Here is a 12655-nt window from a genome sequence, read left to right as displayed (position 1 = left end):
AGTCTTATGTGGACTTCCCTTAAGAACTTGTTCATTATAAGAATTCAAAACAATTTATCTGCTCTTTTTATCAGCTTCACTTTTGTTATCATTAGTGCTTTTGCCAAGATTACTCTCATTATTTCTGCCAAATTTTCTCTCCTTTCTTCATCTATTTTATGACATCCGAAATGAAGATCCAGTTCATCAATTTCTCTTTTCCATATTTCACACCTGTCATTTCCCTCCACTCTCAATTTATTGTCAGTGTCACCAATTTTCTTATCACTTTCATATATCTCTATTATTTTTTCAGCTCTGATCTCAAACTTCATCGCAGTCCCCATACATTTTGTATTTTGATCTATAATTTCAAGTCTCTTTTGAATTCTCTCTGTAATTATTACTTTTTGAATTTCTAAGAAAATTCTTTGCAAAGTTAGTGCCTTTTCTTCTTCACATTGTGCCACTTTCCAGGTTATAAACACTGCCAACATATCCAAGACTTTTTAGGTCAAACAAATTCAGTGGAGTTTTTCAAATGAAATCTTTCTCTTTCCTTCAAAGGAACACCTGTATCAACAAAACCTTTTCACTGAGCCTTTCAGTAAATAAGGCTTATAGCTTTATATTGCCAAGCCTCTAGCCACTAGATGGCAGTGTTACCTATTTTCCATCTGTTCTGCCTCTCCGTCCAAGAGAGGAAAAGAAAAAAAGTGTAAAAATTACGCTGCGTCCCAGCCTTACGAGAGAAGAAGCTTTTAATCCACGAATACAAAAAATGGAGAAAGTATAGAAGAAGAAGGAAAAAAAGAGACCAGTCAAGTTTAAAAGTAAAAGGCATTTGTAAAGAGTCCATCTATAGAAAAAAAACAAAGTTAAGGTAGAAAAGATAACATGATCATCTTAAAACAGAGTTAATTCGCCACTTGTTTTCTTCTGTCTTCAATTTTATTTTAAATTCCAATTCTCTTGGGTTTCCCGTTCTGTAATAATGAAAAATTTTCTCACAAATTTGATACATTCCTGTACTGCTTATGTTTCAGAGGCTTGTCCCAACCTTCAGCAGCTATTTTGGTTGCTTCGTTTGTAGATGGCAAAAAGGGCTTTCTCCTGGATGAAACAGGGGCTTTGCAATGTCCCTAAGATAAACAGGACATGCTATGTTTTATCACAGTTACTTCACAACAGTTTAGGTCCAAAAGGACCATCCAGAAACAGAGATATCAAAGGCATCCTGGAGACCCAAGATTGGATGTTGTGTCATTGCGATGTCAAGAAACGCTCATCAATCTTTGGGTTCTTGTTACCCTAATCCAAATAGGTGTTGAAGTACCCAAAAAGGAATCCCCAACTTAAAAACCCAAAACATCATGCTGATGCTGAATATGCTGTTATTTTCTTCAAATTGCTTCTTGTGTTTGATTTTATAATCCATATGCCAGTTAAAACTATAATCCAAATTGTGAATCTTCCCACCAGGACAAATTGCACAAATTCAACCCCCAAATTTCACTTCCAATTCCAATTCTGAATCTTCGGGTTCTTGTTACCCTAATCCAAATTGGGAATCCTCAAACCAGCCCAAATCAAACAAATACAACCCCCAGATTTTCAAATTTCACTTCCAATTCCAATTCTGAATCTTTGGGTTCTTGTTAGCCTAATCCAGGACGTGCAGTCACTAGAAGCAGGGGAGGTGGGGCCTCACCAGTCTCCTGAGGAAAAGGAAAGAATTTTAAAGAATTTTTAAAAAATAATTAAAGCCAAGGTAGTTGCTACCAGACTCCAAGTCACAGTGACTTGGAGTCTGCTTAGTGTTAACTATAGGAGGAGGTGAGAGAACTATGGGCCTCCTTTGCATAAGGAATTTTTCACCTTTTAAAATATAAGCAAGGGTTAAAAAGCAAAAAAAATTGTATGCAAAGGAGGCACTGATTCTCCCGCCTCCTGATCTGGGAGCAGCGAATCATGCCTTGTTGCAGTTGAGCACACTTACATTGGGCGCGTTATTTCGGAGGGTGCACTTCAGAGGAGAGAGGAGTGGGGGAGAAGGAGGAGGCTCGCTCTTGTCAGAAGAGACTACACAAGAGCCTTGCCGTCTCTTGCATCCCAAAGGTGGGTGGGTGTGGGAGATTTGGTGGTCCCAATTCTAATCTGGGGGGGGGGGTGTCTCCCGGGGCTGCTGGCTAGATAGACTCCCAAAGAGTGACCCCTTCCCTCCTAGTCCCCCTCCCATCTCCACTGTACCTGGAGAAAAACATGGCAAGAATGGCACCGGGGGCTGCTCACGAGTGGCAGCTGGGCAGCCGTTTGCCCTGTGGGGGCCTGGAAATGTCCGCGCATTTCAGCCAGCCATAAAATACTAAGCCGGGGGTTTCCTTGCAAGAGCCAGGCGGGAGAAGCCCTCACTTCTTTCTTGTGGAGACGGGCACTTTGCATCGCGGGAGCCATCAAGCGCCAGGCTGCAAAGTGCCACAGGAGCCACCAAGCGCCTTTGCTGTGGACCCTGTGGTCTCGCTGGAAATGTCCGCGCATTTCAGCCAGCCATAAAATACTTAGCCGGGGGTTTCCTTGCAAGAGCCAGGCGGCAGAAGGCCTCGCTTCTTTCTTGTGGAGACGGGCACATTGCATCGCGGGAGCCACCAAGGGCCAGGCTACAAAGTGCCACGGGAGCCACCAAGCGCCTTTGCTGCAGACCCTGTGGTCTGGCTGGAAACGTCCGCACATTTCAGCCAGCCATAAAACACTTAGCCGGGGGTTTCCTTGCAAGAGCCAGGCGAAGAAGCCCTCACTTCTTTCTTGTGGAGACGGGCACTTTGCATCGCGGGAGCCACCAAGGGCCAGGCTGCAAAGTGCCACGGGAGCCACCAAGCGCCTTTGCTGCAGACCCTGTGGTCTGGCTGGAAACGTTCGCACATTTCAGCCACCCATAAAACACTTAACCGGGGGTTGACTTGCAGGATCCAGGCGGGTGAAGGGCTTGCTTCTTTCTTCTTTCTCCTCCAACAGGCCCAAATTGCACAAATTCAACCCCCAAATGTTTAAATTCCAATTCCAATTCTGAATCTTTGGGTTCTTGTTACCCTAATCCAAATAGGGGTTGAGGTACCCAAAAAGGAATCCCCCTCCCAAAAAACCCAACATATCATGATGATGATGAATATGCTGCTATTTTCTTCATCTTGCTTCTTGTGTTTGATTTTATAATCCATATGCCAGTTAAAACTATAATCCAAATTGTGAATATTCCCACCAGGACAAATTGCACAAATTCAACCCCCAAATTTTCAAATTTCACTTCCAATTCCAATTCTGAATCTTCGGGTTCTTGTTACCCTAATCCAAATTGGGAATCCTCCAACCAGCCCAAATCAAACAAATACAACCCCCAGATTTTCAAATTTCACTTCCAATTCCAAGTCTGAATCTTCGGGTTCTTGTTACCCTAATCCAGGGATGTGCAGTCACTAGAGGCCGGGGAGGCGGGGCCTCACCAGTCTCCTGAGGAAAAGGAAAGAATTTTAAGGAATTTTTTAAAAATAATTAAAGCCAAGGTAGTTGCTACCAGACTCCAAGTCACAGTGACTTGGAGTATGCTTAGTGTTAACTATAGGAGGAGGCGAGAGAACTATGGGCCTCCCTTGCATAAGGAATTTTTCACCATTTAAAATTTAAGCAAGTGTTAAAAAGCAAAAAATTTTGTATACAAAGGAGGCACTGATTCTCCCGCCTCCTGATCTGGGAGCAGCGAATAATGCCTTGTTGCAGTTGAGCACTCTTACATTGGGCGGGTTACTTCGGAGAGCGCACTTCAGAGGAGTGGGGGAGAAGGAGGAGGCTCGCTCTTGTCAGAAGAGACCACACAAGAGCCTTGCCGTCTCTTGCATCCCAAAGGTGGGTGGGTGTGGGAGATTTGGTGGCCCCAATTCTTCTCGGGGCGGGTGTCTCCCGGGGCTGCTGGCTAGATAGACTCCTGAAGAGCGACCCCTTCCCTCCTAGTCCCCCTCCCATCTCCACTGTACCTGGAGAAAAACATGCCAAGAATGGCATCGGGGGCTGCTCTCAGGCGGCAGCTGGCCAGCCGTTTGCCCTGTGGGTGGCTGGAAATGTCCGCGCATTTCAGCCAGCCATAAAATACTTAGCCGGGGGTTTCCTTGCAAGAGCCAGACGGGAGAAGCCCTCGCTTCTTTCTTGTGGAGACGGGCACTTTGCATCGCGGGAGCCATCAAGCGCCAGGCTGCAGACAATGTGGTCTGGCTGGAACCGTCCGCACATTTCATCCAGCCATAAAACACTTAGCCGGGGTTTCCTTGCAGGATCCAGGTGGGTGAAGCCCTTGCTTCTTTCTTCTTTCTCCTCCAACAGGCCCAAATTTCACAAATTCACCCCCCAAATTTTCAAATTCCAATTCCAATTCTGAAACTTCGGGTTCTTGTTATCCTAATCCAGGGACGTGCAGTCACTAGAGGCGTGGAAGGTAGGGCCTCACCAGTCTCCTGAGGAAAAGGAAAGAATTTTTTAAAAAATTAAAAAAATACTTAAAGCCAAGGTAGTTGCTACCAGACTCCAAGTCACAGTGACTTGGAGTCTGCTTAGTGTTAACTATAGGAGGAGGCGAGAGAACTATGGGCCTCCTTTGCATAAGGAATTTTTCACCTTTTAAAATTTAAGCAAGTGTTAAAAAGCAAAAAATTTTGTATGCAAAGGAGGCACTGATTCTCCCGCCTCCTGATCTAAGAGCAGCGAATCATGCCTTTTTGCAGTTGAGCATGCTTACATTGGGCGGGTTACTTCGGAGGGCGCACTTCAGAGGAGAGTGGAGTGGGGGAGAAGGAGGAGGCTCGCTCTTGTCAGAAGAGACCACACAAGAGCCTTGACGTCTCTTGCATCCCAAAGGTGGGTGGGTGAGGGAGAGTTGATGGCCCCAATTCTTTTTTGGGGGTGTGTGTGTCTCCCGGGGCTGCTGGCTAGATAGACTCCCGAAGAGCGACCCCTTCCCTCCTAGTCCCCCTCCCATCTCCACTGTACCTGGAGAAAAACATGCCAAGAATGGCACCGGGGGCTGCTCTCGGGCGGCAGCTGGGCAGCCGTTTGCCCTGTGGGTGGCTGGAAATGTCCGCGCATTTCAACCAGCCATAAAATACTTAGCCGGGGGTTTCCTTGCAAGAGCCAGGCGGGAGAAGCCCTCGCTTCTTTCTTGTGGAGACGGGCACTTTGCATCGCGGGAGCCACCAAGCGCCAGGCTGCAAAGTGCCACGGGAGCCACCAAGCGCCTTTGCTGCAGACCCTGTGGTCTGGCTGGAAACGTCCTCACATTTCACCCAGCCATAAAACACTTAGCCGGGGTTTCCTTGCAGGATCCAGGCAGGTGAAGCCCTTGCTTCTTTCTTCTTTCTCCTCCAACAGGCCCAAATTTCACAAATTCAACCCCCAAATTTTCAAATTCCAATTCCAGTTCTGAATCTTCGGGTTCTTGTTACCCTAATCCAAATAGGGGTTGAGGTACCCAAAAAGGAATCCCTCTCCCAAAAAACCCAACATATCATGATGACAATGAATATGCTGCTGTTTTCTTCATCTTGCTTCTTGTGTTTGATTTTATAATCCATATGCCAGTTAAAACTATAATCCAAATTGTGAATCTTCCCACCAGGACAAATTGCACAAATTCAACCCCCAAGTTTTCAAATTTCACTTCCAATTCCAATTCTGAATCTTCGGGTTCTTGTTATCCTAATCCAGGGACATGCAGTCACTAGAAGCGGGGAAGGCGGGGCCTCACCAGTCTCCTGAGGAAAAGGAAAGAATTTTAAAGAATTTTTTAAAAATAATTAAAGCCAAGGTAGTTCCTACCAGACTCCAAGTCACAGTGACTTGGATTCTGCTTAGTGTTAACTATAGGAGGAGGCGAGGGAACTATGGGCCTCCTTTGCATAAGGAATTTTTCACCTTTTAAAATTAAAGCAATGGTTAAAAAGCAAAAAAAATTGTATGCAAAGGAGGCACTGATTCTCCCGCCTCCTGTTCTGGGAGCAGCGAATCATGCCTTGTTGCAGTTGAGCACGCTTACATTGGGCAGGCTATTTCGGAGGGCGCACTTCAGAGGAGAGAGGAGTGGGGGAGAAGGAGGAGGCTCGCTCTTGTCAGAAGAGACCACACAAGAGCCTTGTCGTCTCTTGCATCCCAAAGGTGGGTGGGTGTGGGAGATTTGGTGGCCCCAATTCTTCTCTGGGGGGGGGGTTTCTCCCGGGGCTGCTGGCTAGATAGACTCCCAAAGAGCGACCCCTTCCCTCCTAGTCCCCCTCCCATCTCCACTGTACCTGGAGAAAAACATGCCAAGAATGGCATCGGGGGCTGCTCTCGAGCGGCAACTGGGCAGCCGTTTGCCCTGTGGGTGGCTGGAAATGTCCGCGCATTTCAACCAGCCATAAAATACTTAGCCGGGGGTTTCCTTGCAAGAGCCAGGCGGGAGAAGCCCTCGCTTCTTTCTTGTGGAGACGGGCACTTTGCATCGCGGGAGCCACCAAGCGCCAGGCTGCAAAGTGCCACGGGAGCCACCAAGCGCCTTTGCTGCAGGTCCTGTGGTCTGGCTGGAAACGTCCGCCCATTTCAGCCAGCCATAAAATACTTAGCCGGGGTTTCCTTGCAAGAGCCAGGCGGGAGAAGCCCTCGCTTCTTTCTTGTGGAGACGGGCACTTTGCATCGCGAGAGCCACCAAGCGCCAGGCTGCAAAGTGCCACTAGAGCCACCAAGCACCTTTGCTGCAGACCCTGTGGTCTGGCTGGAAACGTCCTCACATTTCACCCAGCCATAAAACACTTAGCCGGGGGTTTCCTTGCAGGATCCAGGCGGGTGAAGCCCTTGCTTCTTTCTTCTTTCTCCTCCAACAGGCCCAAATTTCACAAATTCAACCGCCAAATGTTTAAATTCCAATTCCAATTCTGAATCTTCGGGTTCTTGTTACCCTAATCCAGGGACGTGCAGTCACTAGAGGTGGGGGAGGCGGGGCCTCACCAGTCTCCTGAGGAAAAGGAAAGAATTTTAAGGAATTTTTTTAAAATAATTAAAGCCAAGGTAGTTGCTACCAGACTCCAAGTCACAGTGACTTGGAGTCTGCTTAGTGTTAACTATAGGAGGAGGCAAGAGAACTATGGGCCTCCTTTGCATAAGGAATTTTTCACCTTTTAAAATTTAAGCAAGGGTTAAAAAGCAAAAAAATTTGTATGCAAAGGAGGCACTGATTCTCCCGCCTCCTGATCTGGGAGCAGCGAATCATGCCTTGTTGCAGTTGAGCACACTTACATTGGGCGCGTTATTTCGGAGGGTGCACTTCAGAGGAGAGAGGAATGGGGGAGAAGGAGGAGGCTCGCTCTTGTCAGAAGAGACTACACAAGAGCCTTGCCGTCTCTTGCATCCCAAAGGTGGGTGGGTGTGGGAGATTTGGTGGTCCCAATTCTAATCTGGGGGGGGGGTGTCTCCCGGGGCTGCTGGCTAGATAGACTCCCAAAGAGTGACCCCTTCCCTCCTAGTCCCCCTCCCATCTCCACTGTACCTGGAGAAAAACATGGCAAGAATGGCACCGGGGGCTGCTCACGAGTGGCAGCTGGGCAGCCGTTTGCACTGTGGGGGCCTGGAAATGTCCGCGCATTTCAGCCAGCCATAAAATACTAAGCCGGGGGTTTCCTTGCAAGAGCCAGGCGGGAGAAGCCCTCGCTTCTTTCTTGTGGAGACGGGCACTTTGCATCGCGGGAGCCATCAAGCGCCAGGCTGTAAAGTGCCACAGGAGCCACCAAGCGCCTTTGCTGTGGACCCTGTGGTCTCGCTGGAAATGTCCGCGCATTTCAGCCAGCCATAAAATACTTAGCCGGGGGTTTCCTTGCAAGAGCCAGGCGGCAGAAGGCCTCGCTTCTTTCTTGTGGAGACGGGCACATTGCATCGCGGGAGCCACCAAGGGCCAGGCTACAAAGTGCCACGGGAGCCACCAAGCGCCTTTGCTGCAGACCCTGTGGTCTGGCTGGAAACGTCCGCACATTTCAGCCAGCCATAAAACACTTAGCCGGGGGTTTCCTTGCAAGAGCCAGGCGAAGAAGCCCTCACTTCTTTCTTGTGGAGACGGGCACTTTGCATCGCGGGAGCCATCAAGCGCCAGGCTGCAGACAATGTGGTCTGGCTGGAACTGTCCGTACATTTCATCCAGCCATAAAACACTTAGCCGGGGTTTCCTTGCAGGATCCAGGCGGGTGAAGCCCTTGCTTCTTTCTTCTTTCTCCTCCAACAGGCCCAAATTTCACAAATTCACCCCCCAAATTTTCAAATTCCAATTCCAATTCTGAATCTTCGGGTTCTTGTTATCCTAATCCAGGGACGTGCAGTCACTAGAGGCGTGGAAGGTAGGGCCTCACCAGTCTCCTGAGGAAAAGGAAAGAATTTTTAAAAAAATTAAAAAAATAATTAAAGCCAAGGTAGTTGCTACCAGACTCCAAGTCACAGTGACTTGGAGTCTGCTTAGTGTTAACTATAGGAGGAGGCGAGAGAACTATGGGCCTCCTTTGCATAAGGAATTTTTCACCTTTTAAAATTAAAGCAAGTGTTAAAAAGTAAAAAATTTTGTATGCAAAGGAGGCACTGATTCTCCCGCCTCCTGATCTAAGAGCAGCGAATCTTGCCTTGTTGCAGTTGAGCACGCTTACATTGGGCGGGTTACTTCGGAGGGCGCACTTCAGAGGAGAGAGGAGTGGGGGAGAAGGAGGAGGCTTGCTCTTGTCAGAAGAGACCACACAAGAGCCTTGCCGTCTCTTGCATCCCAAAGGTGGGTGGGTGTGGGAGATTTGGTGGCCCCAATTCTTCTCGGGTGGGGGGGTGTCTCCCGGGGCTGCTGGCTAGATAGACTCCCAAAGAGCGACCCCTTCCCTCCTAGTCCCCCTCCCATCTCCACTGTACCTGGAGAAAAACATGCCAAGAATGGCATCGGGAGCTGCTCTCGAGCGGCAGCTGGGCAGCCGTTTGCCCTGTGGGTGGCTGGAAATGTCCGCGCATTTCAGCCAGCCATAAAATACTTAGCCGGGGGTTTCCTTGCAAGAGCCAGGCGGGAGAAGCCCTCGCTCCTTTCTTGTGGAGACGGGCACTTTGCATCGCGAGAGCCACCAAGCGCCAGGCTGCAAAGTGCCAAGGGAGCCACCAAGCGCCTTTGCTGCAGACCCTGTGGTCTGGCTGGAACCGTCCCACATTTCATCCAGCCATAAAACACTTAGCCGGGGTTTCCTTGCAGGATCCAGGCGGGTGAAGCCCCTGCTTCTTTCTTCTTTCTCCTCCAACAGGCCCAAATTTCACAAATTCAACCCCCAAATTTTCAAATTCCAATTCCAATTCTGAATCTTCGGGTTCTTGTTACCCTAATCCAAATAGGGGTTGAGGTACCCAAAAAGGAATCCCCCTCCCAAAAAACCCAACATATCATGATGACGATGAATATGCTGCTGTTTTCTTCATCTTGCTTCTTGTGTTTGATTTTATAATCCATGTGCCAGTTAAAACTATAATCCAAATTGTGAATCTTCCCACCAGGACAAATTGCACAAATTCAACCCCCAAATTGTCAAATTTCACTTCCATTTCCAATTCTGAATCTTCGGGTTCTTGTTATCCTAATCCAGGGACATGCAGTCACTAGAGGCGGGGAAGGCGGGGCCTCACCAGTCTCCTGAGGAAAAGGAAAGAATTTTAAAGAATTTTTAAAAAATAATTAAAGCCAAGGTAGTTGCTACCAGACTCCAAGTCACTGTGACTTGGAGTCTGCTTACTGTTAACTATAGGAGGAGGCGAGAGAACTATGGGCCTCCTTTGCATAAGGAATTTTTCACCTTTTAAAATTTAACCAAGGGTTAAAAACCAAAAAAATTTGCATGCAAAGGAGGCACTGATTCTCCCGCCTCCTGATCTGGGAGCCGCGAATCATGCCTTGTTGCAGTTGAGCACTCTTACAGTGGGCGGGTTATTTCGGAGGACGCACTTCAGAGGAGAGAGGAGTGGGGGAGAAGGAGGAGGCTCGCTCTTGTCAGAAGAGACCACACAAGAGCCTTGTCGTCTCTTGCATCCCAAAGGTGGGTGGGTGTGGGAGATTTGGTGGCCCCAATTCTTCTCTGGGGGGGGGTGTCTCCCGGGGCTGCTGGCTAGATAGACTCGCAAAGAGTGACCCCTTCCCTCCTAGTCCCCCTCCCATCTCCACTGTACCTGGAGAAAAACATGCCAAGAATGGCATCGGGGGCTGCTCTCGAGCGGCAGCTGGGCAGCCGTTTGCCCTGTGGGTGGCTGGAAATGTCCGCGCATTTCAGCCAGCCATAAAATACTTAGCTGGGGGTTTCCTTGCAAGAGCCAGGCGGGAGAAGCCCTCGCTTCTTTCTTGTGGAGACGGGCACTTTGCATCGCGGGAGCCACCAAGCGCCAGGCTGCAAAGTGCCACGGGAGCCACCAAGCGCCTTTGCTGCAGATCCTGTGGTCTGGCTGGAAACGTCCGCCCATTTCAGCCAGCCATAAAATACTTAGCCGGGGTTTCCTTGCAAGAGCCAGGCGGGAGAAGCCCTCGCTTCTTTCTTGTGGAGATGGGCACTTTGCATCGCGAGAGCCACCAAGCGCCAGGCTGCAAAGTGCCACGGGAGCCACCAAGCGCCTTTGCTGCAGATCCTGTGGTCTGGCTAGAACCGTCCGCACATTTAATCCAGCCATAAAACACTTAGCCGGGGTTTCCTTGCAGGATCCAGGCGGGTGAAGCCCTTGCTTCTTTCTTCTTTCTCCTCCAACAGGCCCAAATTTCACAAATTCAACCCCCAAATTTTCTCAATTCCAATTCCAATTCTGAATCTTCGGGTTCTTGTTACCCTAATCCAAATAGGGGTTGAGGTACCCAAAAAGGAATCCCCCTCCCAAAAAACCCAACATATCATGATGACAATGAATATGCTGCTGTTTTCTTCATTTTGCTTCTTGTGTTTGATTTTATAATCCATGTGCCAGTTAAAACTATAATCCAAATTGTGAATCTTCCCACCAGGACAAATTGCACAAATTCAACCCCCAAATTTTAAAATTTCACTTCCAATTCCAATTCTGAATCTTCGGGTTCTTGTTATCCTAATCCAGGGACATGCAGTCACTAGAGGCGGGGAAGGCGGGGCCTCACCAGTCTCCTGAGGAAAAGGAAAGAATTTTAAAGAATTTTTTAAAAATAATTAAAGCCAAGGTAGTTGCTACCAGACTCCAAGTCAGAGTGACTTGGAGTTTGCTTACTGTTAACTATAGGAGGAGGCGAGAGAAGTATGGGCCTCCTTTGCATAAGGAATTTTTCACCTTTTAAAATTTAAGCAAGGGTTAAAAAGCAAAAAAAATTGTATGCAAAGGAGGCACTGATTCTCCCGCCTCCTGATCTGGGAGCCGCGAATCATGCCTTGTTGCAGTTGAGCACTCTTACATTGGGCGGGTTATTTCGGAGGACACACTTCAGAGGAGAGATGAGTGGGGGAGAAGGAGGAGGCTCGCTCTTGTCAGAAGAGACCACACAAGAGGGTTGCCGTCTCTTGCATGCAAAGGTGGGTGGGTGTGGGAGATTTGGTGGCCCCAATTCTTCTCTGGGGGGGGGGGGTCTCCCGGGGCTGCTGGCTAGATAGACTCCCAAAGAATGACCCCTTCCCTCCTAGTCCCCCTCCCATCTCCACTGAACCTGGATAAAAACATGCCAAGAATGGCACCGGGGGCTGCTCTTGGGCGGCAGCTGGGCAGCCATTTGCCCTGTGGGTGGCTGGAAATGTCCGCGCATTTCAGCCAGCCATAAAATACTTAACCGGGGGTTTCCTTGCAAGAGCCAGGCGGGAGAAGCCCTCGCTTCTTTCTTGTGGAGACGGGCACTTTGCATCGCGGGAGCCACCAAGCGCCAGGCTGCAAAGTGCCACGGGAGCCACCAAGCGCCTTTGCTGCAGACCCTGTGGTCTGGCTGGAAACGTCCTCACATTTCACCCAGCCATAAAACACTTAGCCGGGGGTTTCCTTGCAGGATCCAGGCGGGTGAAGCCCTTGCTTCTTTCTTCTTTCTCTTCCAACAGGCCCAAATTTCACAAATTCAACCCCCAAATTTTCAAATTCCAATTCCAATTCTGAATCTTCGGGTTCTTGTTACCCTAATCCAAATAGGGGTTGAGGTACCCCAAAAGGAATCCCCCTCCCAAAAAACCCAACATATCATGATGACAATGAATATGCTGCTGTTTTCTTCATCTTGCTTCTTGTGTTTGATTTTATAATCCATGTGCCAGTTAAAACTATAATCCAAATTGTGAATCTTCCCACCAGGACAAATTGCACAAATTCAACCCCCAAATTGTCAAATTTCACTTCCATTTCCAATTCTGAATCTTCGGGTTCTTGTTATCCTAATCCAGGGACATGCAGTCACTAGAGGCGGGGAAGGCGGGGCCTCACCAGTCTCCTGAGGAAAAGGAAAGAATTTTAAAGAATTTTTAAAAAATAATTAAAGCCAAGGTAGTTGCTACCAGACTCCAAGTCACTGTGACTTGGAGTCTGCTTACTGTTAACTATAGGAGGAGGCGAGAGAACTATGGGCCTCCTTTGCATAAGGAATTTTTCACCTTTTAAAATTTAACCAAGGGTTAAAAACCAAAAAAAT

At 48.4% G+C, this 12655-nt stretch overlaps 1 long non-coding RNA gene across 3 annotated transcripts; it reads right to left on the bottom strand.

Annotated features, from left to right (window-relative positions):
• Positions 1-613: 613 nt before the first annotated feature.
• Positions 614-10351, bottom strand: LOC116521040. 3 transcript variants are annotated; one of them, XR_004256880.1, is made up of 7 exons: positions 10213-10351; positions 8923-9682; positions 7535-8391; positions 6303-7003; positions 4005-4478; positions 2230-3483; positions 614-1697 (listed from the first exon to the last, which is right to left on the bottom strand). It is a non-coding gene; the product is annotated as an uncharacterized LOC116521040 (long non-coding RNA). The 3 variants fall into 3 exon arrangements; XR_004256881.1 differs by lacking the exon at positions 4005-4478; XR_004256882.1 differs by lacking the exons at positions 614-1697; positions 2230-3483; positions 4005-4478 and adding an exon at positions 5446-5771.
• Between the last annotated feature and the right edge of the window lie 2304 nt (positions 10352-12655).

The sequence above is a fragment of the Thamnophis elegans genome, chromosome Z (assembly GCF_009769535.1).
Source record: "Thamnophis elegans isolate rThaEle1 chromosome Z, rThaEle1.pri, whole genome shotgun sequence".
In the NCBI taxonomy this organism is placed as follows: domain Eukaryota; kingdom Metazoa; phylum Chordata; class Lepidosauria; order Squamata; family Colubridae; genus Thamnophis; species Thamnophis elegans.
Note: the sequence above shows the minus strand (reverse complement) of the source record. Positions and strands in the feature narration are given on the sequence as shown.